Source organism: Mesoplodon densirostris, chromosome 10 (assembly GCF_025265405.1).
Source record: "Mesoplodon densirostris isolate mMesDen1 chromosome 10, mMesDen1 primary haplotype, whole genome shotgun sequence".
Classification (NCBI taxonomy): domain Eukaryota; kingdom Metazoa; phylum Chordata; class Mammalia; order Artiodactyla; family Ziphiidae; genus Mesoplodon; species Mesoplodon densirostris.
In genome coordinates, this window is record NC_082670.1 from 101,833,152 (window position 1) to 101,846,473 (window position 13,322).

A 13,322-nucleotide genomic window follows, 5' to 3' on the forward strand; every position below is an offset into this window, starting at 1 on the left:
GGGCCCCCAAAGGGAATGTGTAAGTCTCTCAGCTCCAGGCAAACCCATCTTCATTTATTCCTGCTTCTGACCAGGCTTCCCTGTCACCTGGCTCTTGCTTAGCACACGCCCTGTTGCAGCAGTGCCCGGATGAGAAGCAGCATCCTCTAGGAGGGAGGCGGCCGGGCACTGTTTGTATTGAGGAATTATTCACTCTGGAAGCCAAGTACTCCCACCCAGATTCTTAGACCGCAGTTAATTGCTCCTGAAGTGTTCTCTTAGTTGGGGTCACAGCAGTAAAACGCCACACGGGCTCTCAGAGCTGCCTGGGAACTCAGATGGTGAGAGAGGCACCACGTGTAACATGCTAGCTGCCACAGGACAACCCTGGCCACGTGGGAAAAGCTGAGGTTCCTCTTGGTCATTGGCACACACCTCCCCACATGGCAAATGATGCTTGCTATGCGCACAGCAGTGGCATCTGTCCCGTAAGTCAAACTCTGTCAAAAGGAGAAATAGTTTAACAAGTACTCCCTGGATACCCAGAGGCGGGGACTTGGCGGTTTTCCACACTGGGTTGCCAGTGTCTGAGACAGGCTGTGAATACTCTCTCTTCTCTACCCCAGTGAATTCAGCTGGTTCGTGCCGTGACAACATCAGCCAACGCACCCCGCCCCCCACCACAGGGATGCGAGCTGACCCAGCTTCTCAGAAAGAAAGGGAGGTTAAGGGTAACACTGCCGGCTGAGCACGCGCTTTGTGCCACGCAGCACGCCAAGTGGTTTACATCAATTGCTTTCATTCCCATCTTCACTCTGCGAGGTGGTTTCCTCACCCCCATTTTACAGACGAGAAGGCTAAAACTCGGGGAGGTAAGGTCACATAGCTGTTAAGTGGACCGCCAGGGTTGGAATCCAGACTGAGCTAGAAGCCACCATTGGCATTTTTGCTGTAATACACTATAGGCGCTTGTCTACTGTATTAATAATCATTTTACTATTAACTTCCTGAGGACAAAGACTGGGTCTGTTCTCTCCCTGGGCTAGGTTTTACACAAATTGTCTCATCTAGTCTTCTCAACGCTAGTGTTATCCTCATTTTACAGATGAAAAAAGTAAAGCTCAGGGGCTTCCCTGGTGGCGCAGTGGTTGAGAGTCCGCCTGCCGACACAGGGGACACGGGTTCGTGCCCCGGTCCGGGAAGATCCCACATGCCGCGGAGCGGCTAGGCCCGTGAGCCATGGCCGCTGAGCCTGCGCGTCCGGAGCCTGTGCTCCGCAACGGGAGAGGCCACAACAGTGAGAGGCCCGCGTACCGCACCAAAAAAAAAAAAAAAAAGTAAAGCTCAGAGAGGTTTAAGCAACTTGCCTAAGGCCACACAGCTAGTAAGTGGTAGAGCCAGGATTTGAACACAAGATTGATTCCAGAGTCTGAATCCCTAATCAAGTGCCCTTTCCTTAGGTTGTGGATGTCTGTGCATTACCACCGTATCCGGCCTGTGGAGAAGTGCTTATGAGTCAGGAAAAGAACTGTCTAAAGAATGTAGATTTCTCCAAGCCACAAGACACACCCCAGACCTCTTAGAGACATGTGACCTTGCTAACTTCTGCGTCTATGGCAACCTTGAAGCTTCCAAAATATTTTGGGAATGAACTCTACCCTCTCACGCAAATGCCCTGACCCCGCCTCTGGAACTCACCTTTGGAAACTGCAAGAATGAAAACAATGAGAGCAGTAGGTTTGAACGAGTGGCTATAAAAGCATGGCACTTGGATGAGAAACAATATTAAAAATGTATTCCAGAGGGTCACAGTTCCCCAGCCTGAAAATATCCAAAAATGGAGATAAGAGAGATAAACTGGAAGAAACAGAAAGAGCCATGTTCTAGGATAGTTTTCCCCTTGTTAACCCCGGTCTCCATGAGCTTGGAAAGAGACACACAGGGTTTTCCCCATAGACACACCAGAGGCTCCCTACCTGAGCTCATACCATAGTAGATGGAACCATTTTTCTCTCTCAAAAGCTGCCTTTTCGGTTTGGTTTGGCCTTGCCTGCCTACCACCTCTCCTCTCTTCAGGGAGCATCACCCTCATTTTCCTGGAGGGGAACTACCATCTCCCACTCGGGTTCCCGGGTTTCAGGAGGGGAGAACTCCACTGTCAGTCCCAAGGGCACCTGACGTAACCAGGTTTCGCCAGTTGGCATATTCCATGGTCCTGGCTACAAGGACTGGTTCAGGACCTGCTGGCAGCTCAGTCTGGGCCACTCAGAGGGAGTCCGAGGCTTGTGGGGAAGCTCCTGGAAGAGCACCCCTCCTCCCCTGCCAGTGTCGGCAGCTGCAGGAGGGGATGGTGCAGGGGGAGACTGTCAGGGGGACCCTGCCTGGAAGGGAACCTGTGAGATGGGGGGAGACTGACTCCTGACTACGTGAGCTCATTTTGCCAAATGAGGGGTAACCTCAAGTTCTCCCTGCATGGCCAGATTTGAACGTGAGAAATGCACAGCTTGGTTCTTTGTCAACAGCTACCCGAAATCCTAGCTCACAGAATAATAACGAGTAGAATCCAGGAGAGAGACACAAACAGCCTACAGCCTGGGGCGCTGGACTGGCGATCCAGTATGAACTGGGCATGTCCTACGTCCCACACCCTAGGCCAATGCTCTTCTTACTGTGAGGGCAACTATACTTGCTTCTACTCAAGTGGTCCTTCCTGGAATAATCTCCGCTCATCTCCATCCAGTGCACTCCTACTCATCCTGCAAAACCCTCCATCACCGCCTCCTCTAGAGTATGACGCCACCCCCTCTGGGCTCCCACAGCATGGGTCCACATCTCTGTTGTCACCTCCGTCATACTTCCTTGTTTCATATCTGCCCATGTGGTGATTTTTTTTATTAGCAGTGTAAAAATATTGAATGTGAAAATAAATAAAAATCCTAACAATAGATGAGGGAACGAGATAAAAAGCAAGATAAATTCTCTCTTTCAACCCAGTGTCTCTCCCCAGAGGCAAACATCATCAACACTCAGTGTGAATCCATCCAGGTGCTTTCAATCGCACTACGCTGAAATGTCCTAGGACATGCAACATTCCAAGGACAGGGATTTGGCTTCCTACGTTTTGTAATGATACCATGGTGCCACTCAGCCTGGATTCCACCCTGGCCCAAAGACTGACTACAATTTGTGACCTGGGGCAAGTTAAGTAAACTCTCTGTGCCTCAGTTTCCTCATCTGTAAAATGGGATTTGTCTCCTGTCTCATCAGGTTCTTGTGAGCGTTCAATGAGCTGACATATTAAAGCACACAGAACAGAGTCCGGCACGTGCACAAATGATTACTGCTACCATTAGTCTCTCTCTCCAGTGTCTAGCCCTAAATAAAAAGGTCTGACTAGGTGGGGATGCATTTCTCTCAATCTGTGTGATTTCAAGTGTGCATGTACCTGGGTGACCTCCAGGACTCCAGCTCGTCCCTCAGGCAGTCTTCTGGAACTTTCTCACTGACATTTCCTCCCCTTGGTAAGATCCACCTTCATCACCACTACTATTTACTGAGTTCTTATGTGCCAGAGCGTATCGTATCTCATTTTACCTCCTGATATTCTTATTTATAAAAAGTACTCACCATTGTTCATGGCAGCATAATTCACCACAGCCAAACTACGGAAGCCACCCAAAATATGGGAGAACCTGGTCAAGGTTCCCACAACTAGTAAAAGACATTCAACACAAGTCTCTGTCACCCTAAGTATACTATGTGCCCAGTGTGCCTGGTTCATTGTCAGTGCCATTTTCGGTGCTTAATAAGTTATCTCTTGGATGCACAAGAGAAGCGAAAGCTATCCTGATGATTAGCCTTAATTTTCCCTCTGCTAGGTGTAGTCAATGGCTTCCTGGAAACAGAGAGACAGCAAATGAAATCAAGGAAGAGTAAGAAAGACGTCAGCACTATCTTTGTTCACCCTGGGACCCCCAAACCCCAAAGCAAGGAAATTCCTTGGTGCTGCCAGTCCAGACACAATTTTCCAAAACGACCCACCCCACGCTGTGGACCAGACAAGCTGGACTGTGGGCTGGCGGGGGATGGTCCCTCCCAACACATCCGCCACACACGTACTACAAGCGGAAGAATCAAAGAAGCTGCAGGTAGGTCCCGAAGCTTGGCTGGAAGAAAAGCTGTCGTGGTTCCGAGGAGAAACTGAAGCCCAAAGATGGAAGGACCCATCCAACGACCTCCAGCCCATGGGTGGGACCACAGGGGCTGGAGCCAGACCTCGCATTCCAGGCCCACGGACTTCGTAGTAGGAAGACAGTGTGGCCCTGAGATCCTGGATATACACTGGGTCAAACAGGTCCTCCATGGATCGCTACGTGACCTCAAGCAAGTCACTTCACCTCTAGGACACTTGGTTTCTCCACTGATGAAGTGCAGATATTAATTCTTCCGTTTGGATTAGTAAAAAAAAAAAAAACCCAAAATCAGTAAGTAAAATACAACCAATGCAATAGAAAAAGCAGGGAAAAGAAACAGACAGTTCACAGGAAAGGAAACATAAGGCCAAAAATAAATAAATTGATATTCTGCATCATTAGCGATCAAGAAATGCAAATCAGTACCACAACAGGAGACCCACTTTTTGATGTCTATTAGCCTGGAAAGTACATTTAAATGTGACAATTCCAAACACTGAATTGGATGTAATCCGAAGGCTCTCTTATAAGTTGCTGGTAAGTGTGTAAATTGGTGCAACCGCTTTGGAAAACTGAGACACAGAAGAACGTTCAAAGGCCACAGTGTCGACAAGAGCAAAAGTCTGGCAACCACCCAAAACCCCGGAGCATAACAGTGACTGAATCAACTGTGGGCTATTCCCCAGTGGAATCTTCTAAGGCCATCTCTATAGATATACCACGAGAAGGGCACAACACAGACGATCTCGGCCACGTCCCTCGAATTATGAGTCCCTTGATACAAAGTTAAAAAAACTAAAATGAAATATACACGTGTAGTATGAATGTACACACACGAGATACAATTGTATCAAGAGGAAAAGCCAGAGGCTGGTGGGAATGGGGTTCAGGATAATGGCCACCTCGGAGCGGGTGGCAGGGATGAGATGGGGGAGGGACCCCAGTATACTGAGGTGTAGTTATTAGTGTCTGCACTTGAAGTCCAGGCCATGAGTGGTCACTGCATTATTAAAATACGTAAGGTTTCACGGGTCACGAACTTCGAGCCGTTATTAATTTAACGCTGTGAAGCTGAGGACCAGTGACGACGACGATAACAGTGGCTCCTCCCGGCGGGGACGCTGTGAGGCTCCGGCCCCCGGGCACCAGCCGCCCATAATCCGCAGGCGGCTGCAAGACAGCTTCAAGCGAGCTACAGAAAATAAAATCCCTTTCCCTCTGCCTCCCTCTGCCTCAGGGCTCCACCGACCCTGTGAATCATTACGACCTTTCTGCTCTTCTGGGCCTGGTGCTGTTAAATGTCACCCAGCTCTTGTCCAGGAGATGACAAGACCCGGTTACTTCCAAAACCGTCAGCTGACATGTTTTTGGATAGCAACCTCTTCAAAGCTCGTGATGGGCCCACGCTTTCCCTACAGAAAGAATTCTCACAGTCGAGTCTCTGGCCCTGTCCTTTGAAGGATTTCACGCGGCCTGGACTTCGGGTTAAAAGAAAGCTGGCTTTCAAAGGGGTGTGTGTGTGTGTCGGGGTGCTTGTGGACACCACTCTCCCAGCAGCTGCAGGTAAGAGTTTTTCCTCCCACGTAACACAAGGGACAGAGAAGTCATTTAAGCTTTATACATACTGGCAGGCTCAAAAAGCAAGTCACCAGCCTTAAAAACAAGGCTCTGTTTCCTGTGGCTAACTTGCAAATCCAGTCATATTTTCAGCTAAGAAGGCAAACAGAGAGGGTGGAGGAGATGAAGGAGACCCATCTTAGGCCAGTATCTTTACCGAGAAGCCAGGAGGAGAAAAGCTACTGGAGTCTTTCCCTTTCAGGGAAAAGGAGGGCAGCCAAGCCCACAACAAGCCCCACACCCCGGAGTGTAGCTGAAGTAGGCATTTCTTTCTGCCCCTTCAAGAAAAACATCAGGACGCCAGTGAACAGGGTGGCAGACGTATTTGTGCCAGATCCCAGCCTCAGGGCTTAGAGGCAGGGAACAGGGTCGAAGAAGAAACTGTTCTGCAGTCCACAGAGCTCTAGAATGGAATGGGCTGCCTGGAGAGGTAGCAAGTTCCCATCTCTTAAAAAAAAAAAATCTATACCTTGTGATAAGCCCCTCTTAGATGAGGAATGTGGAATGTTCTGGTAAAAGGTTCTGGTAGAACCAGATCAGAAGCTGGAAGCTAGAGGTAGAGAGGATGAAATAAAACCCTCTGAAAGTAAAGGCAGAAGTTTGCAGAACCGGAATGCAGGCTCACAGCTTCTACAATATTTTCAGAGAAGCGTGTGACCCAAGATGGCTGTTCTCCTGCTCTCTGTACATCCCCTGCTGGGCCAGGGCCTGCTTCACCTACACCCTACTCACCTGACTGACCTTCCTGCATACTTATCCCAGGCCCCATATAATGACTGGTCTAACTTTAGCCACCATGGTAGCTTATCGAAGGGGTGGTGAGGGGTGTGCCCCTCTGCTGGTTTCCTTGGTAACTGATGAGCCAACCTGACATCAATTCCCCTGTAACTGGTAACCTTCCCCTCCCCCACGCCAGAGCAAAGACTGCCGCCATGTCCTGCCCTCTGTCCATCTCACACAGTGGGGTGTTGCTCCAGGACCCTGCTTCAGACATATAAGCTCCCCCCATTCATTAAACCATGGATGTCTCTGTTGCTGACTCTGGGCTTGCTCTTCTGGTCTTAAGGCTGAGCAAGTACAGGGCTTGTATGCCTGTGGGGTGCAGCCCAAGAGACCCTAAGAAAGATAATGAACCAACAGACCAGATAATCTTTAAGGTTGCTCCCCCAACCAGGCCCCAGGTCCTGGAATCCTTTATGTCTCTGAATTCAGGCTGAAGCAAGCAGATATTTTCTTAGACTCAAACAAGCACCCTAAGTAGAATGTGGGCTCCATGAAGCCAAGGATTTCTGCATTTCCTTCACGGCTGTAGCACACCAGCATCTCCACCTGTGACTGACACGTGCTAGGACCTTGGGGAACATCTGCTGATGAATGTAGGTGAATGGACGCCAGCCAAAGCCTCTATTTCTTCTCCTAAGGTGACCCATGGACCACGGTGTCTCACCTGGACGGCCGTGGAGGAGGCAGGGCCCCAGCCAGTGCTCATCCTGGGACCTTATCTGCACGGATTCAAAGAGTCACCTCTGAATGTCTAGGGATGACCACATCTGGAGCTTCTGTCGGCTCCTCATTATTTAATCCGATGGGCAACCCTGAAATGTCTCCTCCTCCCCATCTAGAAAGGAAGGTGTTAACTGTGGCCCTGGACACCAGATTTATAAAAGGCTTCCGCTGCCCTTGACCTCCACGTAGCTGATATTGAAACCTAATTGTGTTGATGTTGGTCTCCAAGGTAAACAAAGCTTTACAGGGGAAATGTTTGGACCTAGAGATTCCTGTGTGCTCCAAGTTTGGACTAAGAGCCGGAATCGTGAGCATTTCCCTTCATTTCCTTTTAAAGGGCTGTGTTTAGCCCAGCCGGGTGGACAGCCCCAAACCATGCCTACGGGCAATTTTCAAAAACAGCCTCTGGAATACAGTCAATTCTTCCCACCTCTGTGGAATTTCACCTGGAGGAAATGCCAAGGACTGTACCTCAATGAAGGCCCCAAGAGCCTAAGAGCCTAAGAGCCAGGAGAGGAGGGGAGAAGACGGCAAGGTCAGCAGAGAAGAGAGAAGAGAAGGACAAACAGCAGCGGCTAATCTGAACTGCTCAGTTCCACCCTTAAGATGTGCCCCTTGCAAAATAAAGCCTTTTAATTTTAAATGTGCAATGGCTCAGTGACTCTTTTCAACAACCCTGAGGAAAAGGTTTCACTTTCCCCATTTTATTGATGGGATAACTGAGGTCTCAACACTTGCCCAAGGTCACACAGCTGAGGTACAACCAAGCTGGGATGTACACAGAGATAAATCCGCACTCTTAACCACCAGTTTGCACTCTCTCTTTATGCCCAAATCCTGCCCCTCTCATCACTACAGATATCCTTCTATGGGATATGAAGGATGGTTTCTGAGTTAAATTGTGACTCCTCAGGCCTAGAGAGAAGAGAAAGTGACCATGTGAAATGAGGAACTAATATATGGGTGGGTTGTAGAGGCTGGAGATGGGAGTGCAGCTTGGTGGGGAGACCAGTGAGCCTGACCCTGGCCAAATCCGGGCCAGGGCAGGGTTTGAATTGGGGATGGAGTGTGGCCAGGACTGTGTACTAGAAACAGCAAGCTGATGATGGCGAGCCAGCCCTCAGGAGGCCCCAAGCAAGACGGACACTGCTGGGGTGAGGAAGTCGTCTGGCCCACGGTTCTCCCGGAAGGGGTGAGCCTGGTAGACCTCAGCCTCGTAACCCAGTCTGGGCAGCTGGCCCCTGTTGGGTTTGGCAAGGAGGCATCTATGAGCTAAGCCGGAGATAATGCCGAGTGTCCCTGGTTTAGAGAAGAAGAGGATCTGCTGCATCCCCATCACAGCCGGGCCCTCACACGGGAGGGCTTGGCAGTGTGTCTGGCTACCTTTGTTTCTGATACGTGTAGCGTCGCACCCAAATTAAGAGTTAGGCTCATCCTTGGCACACAGGGCTTAACAATCTGAAAATGATCCCTGTATCGTGCTACTCCAAGTGCGGTCCAGAGACCGGCAACAACAGCATCACCTGGGAACTCGTCAGAGATGCAGAATCTCAGGCTGCACCCAGATCGGCTGAATCAGAATCTTTAAAGCCTGAGAAGCCCTGCCTTAGACGGCGCCGCAGCCTAGGATCAGAACCTCTCCAGCTATACTTTTCCAATCTGCTTGATGTACAAACTCCCCAGGTGAATCAGATACATGCTGAAGACTGAAAACCAGGACAGGAGAGCTTTGAAATGTCATAAGGACAGCATCACTGTGGCATTCAAACCACATCTTTCAGATACCTCCTGCACCCAGGAGCAACACAAACATTTCCTTTGAGACGGCAAGAAAGGTATCATCAGTTGATCGGTAGCCCACCTACTTCTGGAAACGGACTCGCTTATAAACAGAGCGGGCCAGCTAAGCAGCATGACACAGTGGACTGTGGGACAGTTCCCCAAGCCCACAACCCACTCAGCGCCTTTCTCCACACATGGGCTATTAAAGAGCCTAAAAGTCCATCACTGTGTTCTCCTTGGGCTTCTTTTTAAAATTATAAGCTTTCCCCAGAAGCAAAAGCACATCTACATTCAGACCCAGCCGGTGAGGAGCCTTTTCAGAGCCTGCTTCTCCCCGTGGCCATCTGTCAGCAAGTCTTGTCATTCGACCTACCTCCAGAGAGAACCTTGAAAGTTCCACTCTCCACCTCCACTGCTGCGTCACAGCTCACGTGTGCCTGCCAAGAACTTCCCGGCTGGTCTCTCCGTTCCCACTTCCGCCTGCCTCTGCTCTCCGCTCCACAAAGCACTCAGAGTGGTCCCTGAAAGATGCAAATCCCATCATGTCACATCCCAGCCTCAAGTTAAGAATTGCCTGTATCCATTTCCTTTGGCTGCTGTAACAAATTACCATAAACATGGTGGCTTATAGTAAAAATTTCCTGTCCCCCAGTTCTGGGGAACAGAAGTCCAAATCAGTGTGATTGGGTTGAAGTTAGTGTGCTGGCAGGGCCACGCTCCCTCTGGAGGCCCTAGAAGAGAAGCTGTTCCTTGCCTCTTCCAGCTTTTGGAGGCTGCTGGCATTCCTTAGGTTGTGGCCGCATCACTCCAATCTCCCCCTCCCTGGTCACACTGCCTTCTCTTTTTCTGTGACAACTTTCCCTCTGCCTCTTTCTTCACAGGGATACATGTGGTGGCACTTAGGGCCCACCCCGATAATCCCGGTCATCTCCCCACCGAAAGATCCTTCACTTCATCACACCTGCAAAGTCTGTTTTTGTCCTATCAGATGACATTTACAGATTCTAGAGACGAGGATGTGGATATCTTTGGGAGGACCACTATTTAGCCTACCACACTCCGTTTCCATCGCCCTTGCTGAAATCCAAAATCTTTACCGTGGCTCTGAGGTCCTTTCTGAACTGGTCCCTACCCACCCCTCAGACCCTCAGACCCCATCTTGTTCCACATTCCCCCTCTCCCAGCACACCCCTCTGTTTGCTTTTAGATTTTCAAGTAAGCATGTCCCTGCCAAAGGGCCTTGGCTCTTGGCTCTTGCAGTCCCTTTTGCTTGGAAAACTACTACTCTTGGCCTCATCTGATGGATGAATGAATGCCTTCTTCCCAAGAACTCAGGAAAAGGAGAAACAGCAACATGAGGAGAGACGAACTGTGCCACCTCCCAATATCGCCTGGTTAAAGATGCTCCCACCCACTCTGCCTTCAGGTTCCAAATGCCCCAAAACATCCACAGCCCTTGGTTACCTGTAGACTCTGTCCGGAACGGAGTCACTTTGGACAGTAAGGTCAGAACTGGGATAGGGATAATGCCAGTGGCACCAGCCCAGCCTCCAGGTTCTGGGAGAAAATCAGACTGTCCAAGATGTAGAAATCTGTTTTGATTCCCTTTTCATGACGTGTCTTCTTTTAGTGGTCAAGAAACACCCGCTGTTGATTTTGTGGGAATTCTGCAAAGGCCACTGCTAATGGGAGCATCCTGCTCTGGAGACATGAGGCTTGCCCGTGGTAAAATGACCTTTAATTTTCTCCTGACTCTGAGAACAGATCTCTCATTAAGTGGAATTTCTAGTGTGCTATTATGATGAAAATGTAAAAGGCTTTTTCTTGCCCCCAAAAGGAGTTTTGTGTAGTTATACAAGTCAACAGCAATCAGTATATTACAGACAGTGGCTGGTCTCAAGTTATCAACTCACCTTGTTCTAATTTGCCTGGGTCTTTCTCCATTAGCAGTGTCAATCCTGCATCCCGGGAAACCCCTTAGTCCCAGATAAACCAGGACAAACTGGTCACCCTAGTGGTAGCTAAAGGCCTATCCCTAATACTTGAGGAACCCAGGAGAAAAGGGTACAAGCAGAGGCCTATATACGGTATGTCTAAATATACAGAATTTATAAGTCAAGCTGACACACTGCTCAGTAAAAATATGGTCCATCTTCCTACCATGATCAATGTCTTTAAAACTACCTGGAAGGCTAGGTTTGAATTCCAAGCTCTTGGATTTTCCTGTGACTTCTGTTTCCACCTTCATTAACCACTCCCAAGATCTGTCCCACACTCTAAGGGATCTTGCTCACACATATGCAGATTCTCAAACATCATCCACATGCCATAAAGAGCCACCTCTTGGTTCTCCATCAGGCCTACCGGTAAACTGTGCCAAGGTCCATCCTCGGAGGAGAATGGTCCCACAGAAGAGGACCGCTCTGCTCTGGAAGTGGCATTAGGGTCTTTCAAGCAGGAAATTCTAGGGTCTAGGGAACCTAAGCCTGGCCTGGAAGGAGTGGGTGACCAGAGGGCCAGGGTGGGGTCCCCAGGACAGGAGCCACTCTTGCCCTTGGGACTCATCCCTCCCTGGAGGTCCCTTGAAATCGAAACCATGGAATACTTTCCAATGTCCAAACACACCAGGTCCTCCTGGGCAGAGGTCAGGGTTGACCAACCCAGGGAAATAAAGTTTACACAAAACCTTTTAGATGCCCTTAGACTATTCCTAGAAAGAAGGAACTAAGGTCCTCTGTACAGGAAACAAAATTATACTATGGTGAGGGGGAAAAAGTCATGAAGCAAAAAAGAAGTTCTGAGAGAAAGGCTCTCTTGCCTGGAGATAGATAAGAAAAGTATCGGTGACAGAGAGGAGACTGGGAACTTGCCAAGCTCTTCCTGCAGAGTCCACACTAATCCAGGTTTCTGTTTTCCTTCATGGGATTTACTTTGATGGGTGATGCAGACTGTAGGCCAAGTATCAGTGTATTGAAAGCAATGCACTCTGGAAATGACTCCGCTGCTTTTGCAGCCTTGCTCCTCTGAGTGTGGTGAGTGCCAGGCCACCACTATTACATAAATAACAGCACAGAGGTGATTTGATACGAGGTGGTGAGAAAGATCATGAAGGTAGAAAGCACTGCCGTGGTGCTTAAAGGACAGTGTCAAACAAGTTGGCTTCAGATCATTCCATTTACTCACGATGAGACCTCAGGTGGGTTACTTTGCTTATCTGAGCCTTGGTTTTGCTTCTTCAGCAACAGAGGGATCCAAATAGCACCTACCATATGTGACTGGTACGAAGATGAAATTAGACACAGCATATAGAGAACTCAACCAGTGGCTGTAACACCGTGTTACAAAATGTCCCCTGCTGGTACTAACAGGAGTGCTGGTGATAGATGCAGTACCGCGTTAGCAGAGCAGTACTGGCTGTCAAGAAGAGATAGTACCATTATAATTATATGGGATTTAGGCAGACTAGGTGGATTCTGAGTCTCACTGTTTGTGAATCTGGAAAAGAAGGAGTCGTCTTTTTTTTTTATTGAAGTATAGTTCATTTAAAATGCTGTGTTAGTTTCAGGTGTACAGTGAAGTGATTCAGTTTATATATATATATAACATATATATTCAGTTTATATATATTATATATATAATAACTGAATATATATATAAAAGAATATCCTTTTTCTGATTCTTTTGCATTATAGGTTATTACGAGATATTGCATATAGTTCCCTGTGCTGTACAGTAGGTCCTTGCTGTTTAGCTCTTTTATATACAGTAGTGTGTATCTTTTTTATATATCTGTGTGTATCTGTTAATCTCAGACTCCAAATTTATCCCTCTCTAACGATGGAGCCATCTTTCATGATAATGAGACATCGGGTAAAAGAATCCCTTTGGGGAAGGGATGATGGATGAACTAAGCCTGTGGCAACTGCAGACACCGAACAGAAAGGACAGGGAGACACGAGGAAATGTGACTCACTCACGCCTCCACTGAGAATATGCCCCCGTGAGCACAGAGTCAGCTCAGACCACGTGGGCGACACCAAGAGAAGCTGCTGAGTGCGCTCACCATTATATTCACAGTTGTACAGACTCAAGCTGAGTCATCATAGCAGTTCAGTCACATCTCGAGTGATAGAAGGCTGACCACTCACTGGCAAGCCTGAATCACCACACTGCTACAACTACCGCCATCCCTGGCCAAACTGAGGTACTACTCAATGTGTAGATGAATCACTTCTAAATTAAGCA

At 48.6% G+C, this 13,322-nt stretch overlaps 1 long non-coding RNA gene across 1 annotated transcript in view; it reads right to left on the reverse strand.

Annotated features, from left to right (window-relative positions):
* The window catches only part of LOC132496883 (uncharacterized), a 148,365-nt gene that overhangs the window by 122,595 nt on the left and 12,448 nt on the right, over nucleotides 1–13,322 (reverse strand). The window contains exon 2 of the long non-coding RNA XR_009533543.1: nucleotides 9,451–9,598. This is a non-coding gene — a long non-coding RNA (uncharacterized LOC132496883). The remainder of the gene's footprint in view (nucleotides 1–9,450; nucleotides 9,599–13,322) is intronic.